General features: G+C 36.4%; 1 protein-coding gene across 3 annotated transcripts in view; it reads right to left on the minus strand.

Moving 5' to 3' along the window:
• Positions 1–7380, minus strand: part of LOC127422569 (ubiquitin carboxyl-terminal hydrolase 2-like) — a 33090-nt gene extending 25710 nt beyond the window's left edge. The window contains exons 1-2 of one of the 3 annotated variants that reach the window (XM_051666202.1): positions 7178–7380; positions 4426–4515 (exon numbers count right to left, since the gene is read on the minus strand). The gene's annotated coding sequence lies outside the window, so the exon portion shown is untranslated. Of the gene's footprint in view, positions 1–4425; positions 4516–5046; positions 5149–7177 lie in introns of those variants that run through there. The other 2 variants (XM_051666201.1, XM_051666203.1) reach the window with 2 other exon arrangements.
• Between the last annotated feature and the right edge of the window lie 1494 nt (positions 7381–8874).

Consider the following 8874-nt stretch of genomic DNA (forward strand, 5'->3'; position numbering starts at 1 on the left):
GTATGATCCAGCCCCTAAGAACCGCCTTAGTGCCTCCTAAGCCACACTCACAGAGGATACTAAGGACCAGTTGGTCTCCATATAAACATTAATTTCAGCCTTTAACATTTGTTGAAATTCAGGATTTTGCAAAAGGGATACATTAAAGCACCAACTATATGATTTATTTTTCTCTGTATGTGGCAACACCTCTAAACTCACCAGGGTGTGACCTGAGACTAAGATGTTTCCAACTGAGCAATCAACAACAGACGAAATGAGGGACTTAAAAATATATATATATTCTAGAATAAATCTTATGGACTGATGAAAAAAATTTATAGTCCACACCAGATGGGTTCAAAAGTCTCCAAATATCTATAAGACCAAGATTTTTACACATCCAGAGAAGCGTCAATGTTGCTCTAGGGGGCTTGCATACTTTTGCTTCACTATGATCAAGGAAGGACAGAGTTCATCAAAAGATTAAAATCTCCTCCCAATATTATACCACGAAGGGTGTCAGCATCTTGCAACATCCCTTCAAGATCTATAAAAAAGCCCTGGTCATCAGTGTTAGGTGCATTTATATTAGCCAAAATCAACCTTTGCCCCAGAATTTCTGCTTAAACAATAATGACTCTTCCTAATTTATCTTTCATCTGTTTGAGACATTTGAATTGTAGATGTTTACTTATCAATGTAATGACGCCCCTGCTCTTACTTGAGCCAGCACTAAAGAAAACATGTCCACCCCATATCTTCCCAAATTTTCCAGCTTCCTGCAGGGAAAAATGAGTTTCTTGAAGAAACACTATATCATATTTCTTACATTTAAGAAAAGAAATAACCTTCCTTCTTTTTATGGGGTGCCCCAACCCATTTACATTCCACGTGGAGAGAGATAATCCACTCATATTAACATTTGACATATTAGAAAAAATAGATTGTGTGTCAAAAACAATATTATAAAGACCACATTCCAACATTAGTGTAACAATGAAATCCCAAACTTCCCCCCGAACCAAACAAACAGAAAAAAGAAAAACGTGCGCATTAACCCCGCGCACGATAGCGCCAACCAGCGTCCATCCGTCTAAACTCAAACAGTCCATGTACGCCTACGAGAGTCCCCGCGACAACTTTACCATCAGATTGCTCAAATCCGGTGTTTCTATACAGATTTTGTAAAACAGAATTACACAGCCAAAAATAGTCTATAAAACAAACTCCAGCCAATAAGCGGAATAAACACAAAAAACATGTAGATTCATCCACATAACTGTCCCAAAGGTGTGTTCCTCCACAGAACAAGCTACAGCCGCTAGCGGAACCGGCACATAAAAATGACAATAAAATGATAAAGTTCATTCTTCGGGCAGTCAAACGAATGTTCAGTAAGCTGGCCCATTCGGCTGATAAATGAGTGCAACAAAAGACCCAATCACTCCAATGTCCTGTAAGAGGTGTTCCACAAAACAAACTCCACGCCACAGTAGGCATAAGCACCAAAAACGTGCATATTTATACACAAGCTGTCCTGAAGAAATGACATTACACAAAACAAACTCCAGCCGCAAGGTGGAACCAGCACAAAAAGCAACAAAGAAGGTGCCCAACTTCCTCAGGCAGTCGAGTGTATGTTCAGTGAGACAGGCCCACTAAACAGCAACATGAAAAACACCAAATGGCTTACTCATTACAATGTTTTTATGAAGGACAGTGCTTGCTGTGGGCATGTACATTCTTTACAGCCATCCTTAGCATCTATTCTCAGTTTGGCCGGAAACATCAGAGCAAACGCGATTTTCCGTTGATGTAAGAGACTCTTGCATTCCCTGAATCGATCACGTTTATCTCTTGTAGAACTAGCAAAATCTGGGAACAAGAAAATGCTGTGGTTCTTCCAAGAAAGCTTTCCTTTACTCCTCGCCTCGCGTAACACGAGATCTTTATCGGATGATCTCAGAAATTTGGCCAGAATTAATCGGGGCCTGTCTCCCTCAGCTGATCACTGAACCCGGATCCTGTGAGCTCGCTCGATTTCCAGCTTATGGCCTGTTATGTCGAGCAGACTCGGGAAGAGCTCGTCTAGGAATTTCACCATATCTCTGCCTTCCTCATGTTCAGGAATTCCAACAATTCGGACATTGTTTCATTGATTACAAGTCTCCAAATCCTCCAGTTTTTCCCAAATGCACTGCAAGTCTGTCTTGGTTGCAAGCGGGTTAGCAGCTAATTCCCTCTCCGATGACTCCAGACAATCGATCCATTTCTCGACATCCGACAATCTTGTAACCAACTCAGAGAATTCCATGGAAGTGATTACAGCCAGATACTCCAAGTATGTGACGACCTTCGCCAGCATTGCAGACATGCTTGCCAGTTGCCGCTGAATTTATCCCGCCGCACCGTCCAAATTGAGTCCCTAGTCTGCAGCCTTGTCAGCGGTATCAGCTTGAGCACGTTAGTGTCTTTTAATATCTCCAGAGCCCGAGGATTTTTAATTATTTTACATATTGTCTTCATAAAAGAGTTAAGAATCAGGGTGTATTGAATTTCACTGGTTTAGGACATAAAAAGTATTAAAAACTAACAAAGTGCACAGAGCTCTCCGTTCACATGTCCAACCATTGCATGGCGTCACGCGACTCCCCAAGAAGAAGTATTTTTAACAAATTAATAAAAACATTTTAATCAGACAATGACATGACACACTGGCATTAAAGTTCATCAGAGGACTTTTTTAACAATTAAAGAAATACAAACTTGGTAACTTTGACCAATGCCACCTTTTAACAAACCTGACAACTTTTTCCCAACAAATTTGTGCTACAGTATATGCTTTTATAAAACTGATGGTTAAAACCAGGTAACATACATTTTTGGTAATTGATAAAATCCAGAATATCCATGGTATTTTTGTTCAACAACAATCAAGATTTTAAGATAAAAAAAAAGTAAAAATAAAAAAAGTCAAATACCCTTTTACTTATACATGACTCAAGAAAACGGATTTGCTCAGATAAGCTCCAATTAATTTAAAGAAGCAGACACTCTTCAGTTTCATCTTCAAGAAGAAATAAAAAATGTACTAATGAAGAAACTCAATTTTGAATCAGAATATTAAATACAGACTAAAATTGAGGTTTGTCAGAGGGCTGGGTGTGTATATTGTTTTCTGTAGTACATTACATTTCAAACAGACTGGTAATTCAGCATTAAGGAAGGCAATCCCAGTTTGAATATTTTTCCATTTGAAGGATTTTTTCTGTTATCTATGTCTAAGCTGGGGGAGTGTCTCTGATTGTGAGCACATAACAGGTGGGGACTTGTCATAGCAGACGTAGATGCCTGTGATATCTGACAGTCAGACAGGCTTTCACCCACACAACAAGACACGCGGTCATTATGTGCACACCACTGTTGCTTTAACATTCACACACATTTCTTTAACTCTGCATCTCATATTACGTTCTCTTATCTCTCAATTGTTTGGAAACCAGACTACACTTGCAAAGAAATGGCAAAGACAACATCAAAATGACAATAAACATCATGTCGTTTGTTGTGATATGCATAGCATAACATGAGATATAAGACCTGGAACTGGTCAATGGGCAACACCTTGTGCTGAGTATTTTATATGGACAGTAATTAGTAAATATAAAAATAATTCTTAATTTTATCCATAGCACAAATAATATTTGCAATCAGGATGCTGAAGACTTGAGGCTAAGTATTGGATACAGCTATATTTATCCTGAAATGTGAGCAGATAAGAGCTCAGTGGCCAATGTGATGCCTCAGCCCACCCTTCTGATCAAAGGCAATCTGGCAAGGCTTGCCTCTTAAACAAAACTTAGTGTGCCAAACCAAACTCAAAATCTACCTTTTATATCTGCAGCTACTCAATCTTGTAACAGGAACTTTAAGATGAACGCCAAGTTGTGGGTCCTTGGCAATCCATTACAAAGCCTATTTGTTGGCAAAGACATGTGGCACATTAAGCTACAATGTGGGACCAACATTTTAGAGATACTTGGTCATCTACAAGTAGGTCTTGTAGGTCTTTAAATAATTTACAGTGAATGCAGACAACCTAAACCTAAAGAATGTGGAACGCAGATTTTGTAACAGACTGATATTAGGGCCACTGTCTCATAGAACGAGGCAATGGAATTTGAAAACATGGGGATTACTATGTAAAACTATAATGCAAATCATGTACTGTATATACAGAAATACACAAAACTGTTTGCTTCCCATGTTTTCAATATATGAACCCAATAATCTGAATTAGTGAAGAGAAACATACCCTAAAAATCTCAACACAAATTTCAACCCTGTATGTTTTTTTGTAAGTGCCACAAGCTCTCTCTCTCAGTATCATGTGTGCAAAGTGCTCTCTGCTAGCAGGTGGGTGTTAGGTTCTGGGGTACCTACTGTAAGTAGAGCCGTTCTGTCAGTTCAAGTGGACGGAAAAACCAAGGTGGCAGTTCATTATACCTCGCATCCAACATTCACTGCTCAAACCTAGAAGACAGAATAAAGAAAACACACAGAAAGGGTTAGAATGTTAGGAATGTAATTTTTTGGCTTTAGAAGAGCCATTTAGCAAGAACAGTTGGCAAAAAGGCAATTAGTAAACAGTATCTTTATTAAAAATAAGTTAATGTTTGACCTAGGCAAAAGAACGTTATGATGACCCTGAACAGAACACACACCATAAGGAGCCCACTGATAATTAACAGTAATTATTCAAACTGAAATATATAAAGCTGATGAGAAACATGGAATATAAAACCATATTTTTTACAGCTCATCCCTGAAGCAAAAAATAGATATATGAGAGCATTTTTTTAAACTCATCTTCCATGCTAATATTCTGCATTCTGAGGCACCAGTTCAAATGCCAAGCTTCCATTACATTCCATATCCTTGTTACATTGCACAACTGATGACTTGAGAATGTCATGCCCTCTCCCCCACAGACCTCACAACACTGGATATCAGTCAAAACGGCTAAATGTTACAGAAAGTAAGTAAATTGGAGAGGAGGCTCACCAGTAACATTTTCCGTGGACAGCGTGTTGCTTTGGAGGCTGTAGTCCCAGAGTGAGAGGACCAGGGATAGTATGAGCACAGTGATCCGGAATGCCAGAGATCATATTACTGAGCTGGTAAATATAGCAGTTGCCTATGACCTCCGTGGGCCATTCAACACTTCAACACTTCTAGACTGTTCTCAAAGTAATAGCATTAATGCTTTTTATGTATAAATCTGCTTATAAAGAAATATATAATTATATAGTTATAATAAATTATAATAACCTTTTCATATTACATAATAGATATTTACATAAATATTTATGTATCGGTTATTGACAAATAAGTCTGTCTGAGGTTATAAAAATTATGTTTTTTTTAAATCTAGTTTGAAACACACGTCATAATCTTTGTGTCCATGTTAGTTTCAGAAATTTTCGAAAAACAAACCTTTTTACACTTTGTTTTTTAAACAAATGTATTTAACCCTTGTGTTGTGTTCATTTGTGCTAACACCTGGTCAAAAATGACCGGCCCACTTAGAATGTTAATAAATCTCTCATATCTCTTGATGAAATAAACTACAGTTTTCGGTCAGTTTTGACCGGAACACAATATAAGGGTTAATGACTTTAAAAATGTCATGTGGTGTAACCATAAAGTAAAAGATTTTAAAATACTTTCTTGCACCTTGAATACAGGAGAATGTATACAACTTAATCATTACTTTCAGAAAAGTATTTAAACATATTTTTCAAGGTAAAAAAAATAAAAATATCAAGAAGTTTTTCAGGGTTACACCATTTGACCTGAACAAAATGTACCTTTTCATAAAAATGTCAAAATATCTGATATAAACTTTGAACACAGTCTTGAGGGTCTAAATGTGTCCTCTGTTTTTTATTATTATTATTTTTAAATATTGTGTAATTTTATTTGTATTGATTTTTTAAATGGCAACCTACATGTTGGTTCCACCACATGACTTTGATTTGGTGGACAAAAGTTTTTCAAATATTTATATTTTAAGACAAAATTTGTTTCACTGCTTATTTTTCCTACTCATGCCAACATTTCTTTTTTTAAGAATTGCAGCTTTGAACGAGACTTAGATTCGTTTTACTCTCTCCGGATGGTTACACCACATGACCATTTTTTTTTACTTTAAGCCTCAGTAAAAATATCAAAATGACATTTAACTCAGAAACATGTTCACCATAAAATAGGCGTATTTATGTAACTGTTTCGTGTGAATTGCATTTTAAATGTATTTTTGACCATTGCGTCATTGGCTCTTACATTCATATTTAGTTTAATTAAAAAGCTACATCTGGTAAGCTATAATCATGGTCTGAGAGCCTTGGTTAGGTGCAGCTCTGGGAAACAAGTTGCCAAGTGCAAATAAGAATAAAAATGAACTGTTTCAACCTGAGATGTCTATGGCTTGTTTAGCTGAGTCTACTACCTCAATAACAGAGGAAAAGAGAAGTATTAAAATAACTATTCTGGCAAGAAAATCAGTCAGCATAATGATGGGATGGTAACAGTTAAGCAATGATGGGAGAGTTTAATAATTCAGTTATTATGGAAGATAGTAACAGTTAAGTAACCATCCACGCCTGAATTTATGTAATACTATTAAGAAAACACACTTAGGGTGTGATATCTTACGTGAAATAAAGGGATTATCATTCACACAGAGCAGTTTAGTCTCGAGATTGTGGTTTTGACAAGCAGTAGAGCTGTGCGTGTCACGTGATTCAACATGACTAAACTTCAGCAAGAACGAGCCTTATTTACAGGGGCACTTTAGATGAAATGTAATTGTATATTCATATTTGCTTAGGAAAGAAAAGACTAAATGTACCTGGTTTTCACAACTCTTTGATTAACAATAAATTAACATAAAAATACTTTGTTTTTATATTAATACGTTAAATTTATGGGAGTGTCTGGAGAAATTAAGACGCAACTCGCAACCTACCACTACAGAACTGTGTAATTCTATACATTTGTGAACAAGAATACTCACGGGCCGATGTTATGTAATTAGTGAAATGTCTAGAAGCTTCCAGGATCCAATATTCGGGTGAGTAAATGATGGGAACAGCAAGGCAAGAATGTGCAGATCATGCATAGCGTTACTCACCACAGTGAGAGAGACCATCCTCCTCTCCCCTGCCTGCTCCTTCAAAGAGCCCACCGTAAGTGAACCCTCCACACAAGCCACTTTAAACACTTGTAGCCGATACACGATAGTTCACCGGTACTCTTCAAGACAGTACAAATAACGGCCGAGACATTTTGGCCCTTCACATATTACAAGCTGGACTTCTACACAAATGAACGGTCGTTCACTTTAACTGTGACGTCTGCTAGCTCTTCTCACCGTTGATTGGTTGTTCCTGCTCTCGCGCGTCACAGCAGTGCTACCGCCCACAATGTCACCTTGGTGACGGAAATAAACACTCCTTTTGAGAGAACTAGTAGCGATTATTTTAAAGGTTTATTGTATTAACTCTGCAAAGCGTGCACTTAACATATTTTGTTGTTATTGACAATTTTGCATACATAATCTATTAACCCCCAGAGACTAAGCATAGCAGAATCGCAACGTTTGTTTAAAGCAATTAAATAATACCGATTGTTATTAAAAACGACAACAACAAAAAAAACTGTATCTGAAACTGAGATGTATCACAGTTTTGGTGGAACAAAAACTGCATACTGAATGCCACATCTTTCTAAAGTCACACAAAATTAACCCTAAAATCTAAATCTTTAGAAACGTCTTAAAAACACAAAACGAAAATACATCATCAGTGTCGATGATTGGGTTTCTGAGGGTTAAAGGAATAGTTCACCGCAAAAAAGTAAAATTCTCTCATCATTTACTCACCCTCATGCCATCCCAGATGTGTATGACTTTCTTCTGCTGAACACAAACTAAGATTTTTAGAAGAATATCTCAGATCTGTAGGTCCATAAAATGCAAGTGAATGGTGACCAGAAATTTCAAGATCCAAAAAGCAGATAAAGTCAGCATAAACGTAATCCATACACAGGGTTTGGGAGTAACGGAATACATGTAACGGGATTATGTAATATAAGTAACTGTATTCCACTACAGTTACAATTTAAATAATTGGTAATTAGAATACAGTTACATTCAAAAAGTATTTTGATTACTGAAGAGATTACTTTGCATTTTATTGTCATTTGTTTAATTTAATATTTAGTCCTTTCAGATGGAAAACATTTATACATATAAATGATGCGATCCAAAGTGCATTTGAACAGCGGTGAAACACTTTCTTATGATGTGTTACATTCATACGAGCAGACAGAGAAGTAAGTTTGAAGTAAGTTTGGAGCAGAAGAAATAGAAATAAACCTTGTGTAAATTGTCAGCTTTACGCTAAGATAAAATGCTATTTCTAGCCATTTTACATGCACATGTTACCAGACACGATCATATTGTTTATCAAGAAAATTCACGGTGGATCATTATTTATTTCTAGTAAGACCTTTGATATTAGGGCAAAAATTATATTCTTGATAATATTTTTTTGTATTGTTTTCCTGTAAAAATATCTAAAAATCCTTAAAACAAGATCAGTTTGATTTATCTTGTTTTAGAAACAACACTGCATAAGATATTTAGGTTTTTCAGAGAATGTATTTTTAACATGTGTATTTTGTCTTACTGTACTGGCAGAGTTTTTATAGTCAAAACAAGTGAAAAAATCTTCCAGTGCTGAAGAAGTAATCCAAAGTATTTAAAATATGTTACTGATCTTGAGTATTCTAACAGAATACATTACAAATTACATTTTACAGCATGTA

The sequence above is a fragment of the Myxocyprinus asiaticus genome, chromosome 31 (assembly GCF_019703515.2).
Source record: "Myxocyprinus asiaticus isolate MX2 ecotype Aquarium Trade chromosome 31, UBuf_Myxa_2, whole genome shotgun sequence".
Taxonomy (NCBI): Eukaryota; Metazoa; Chordata; class Actinopteri; order Cypriniformes; family Catostomidae; genus Myxocyprinus; species Myxocyprinus asiaticus.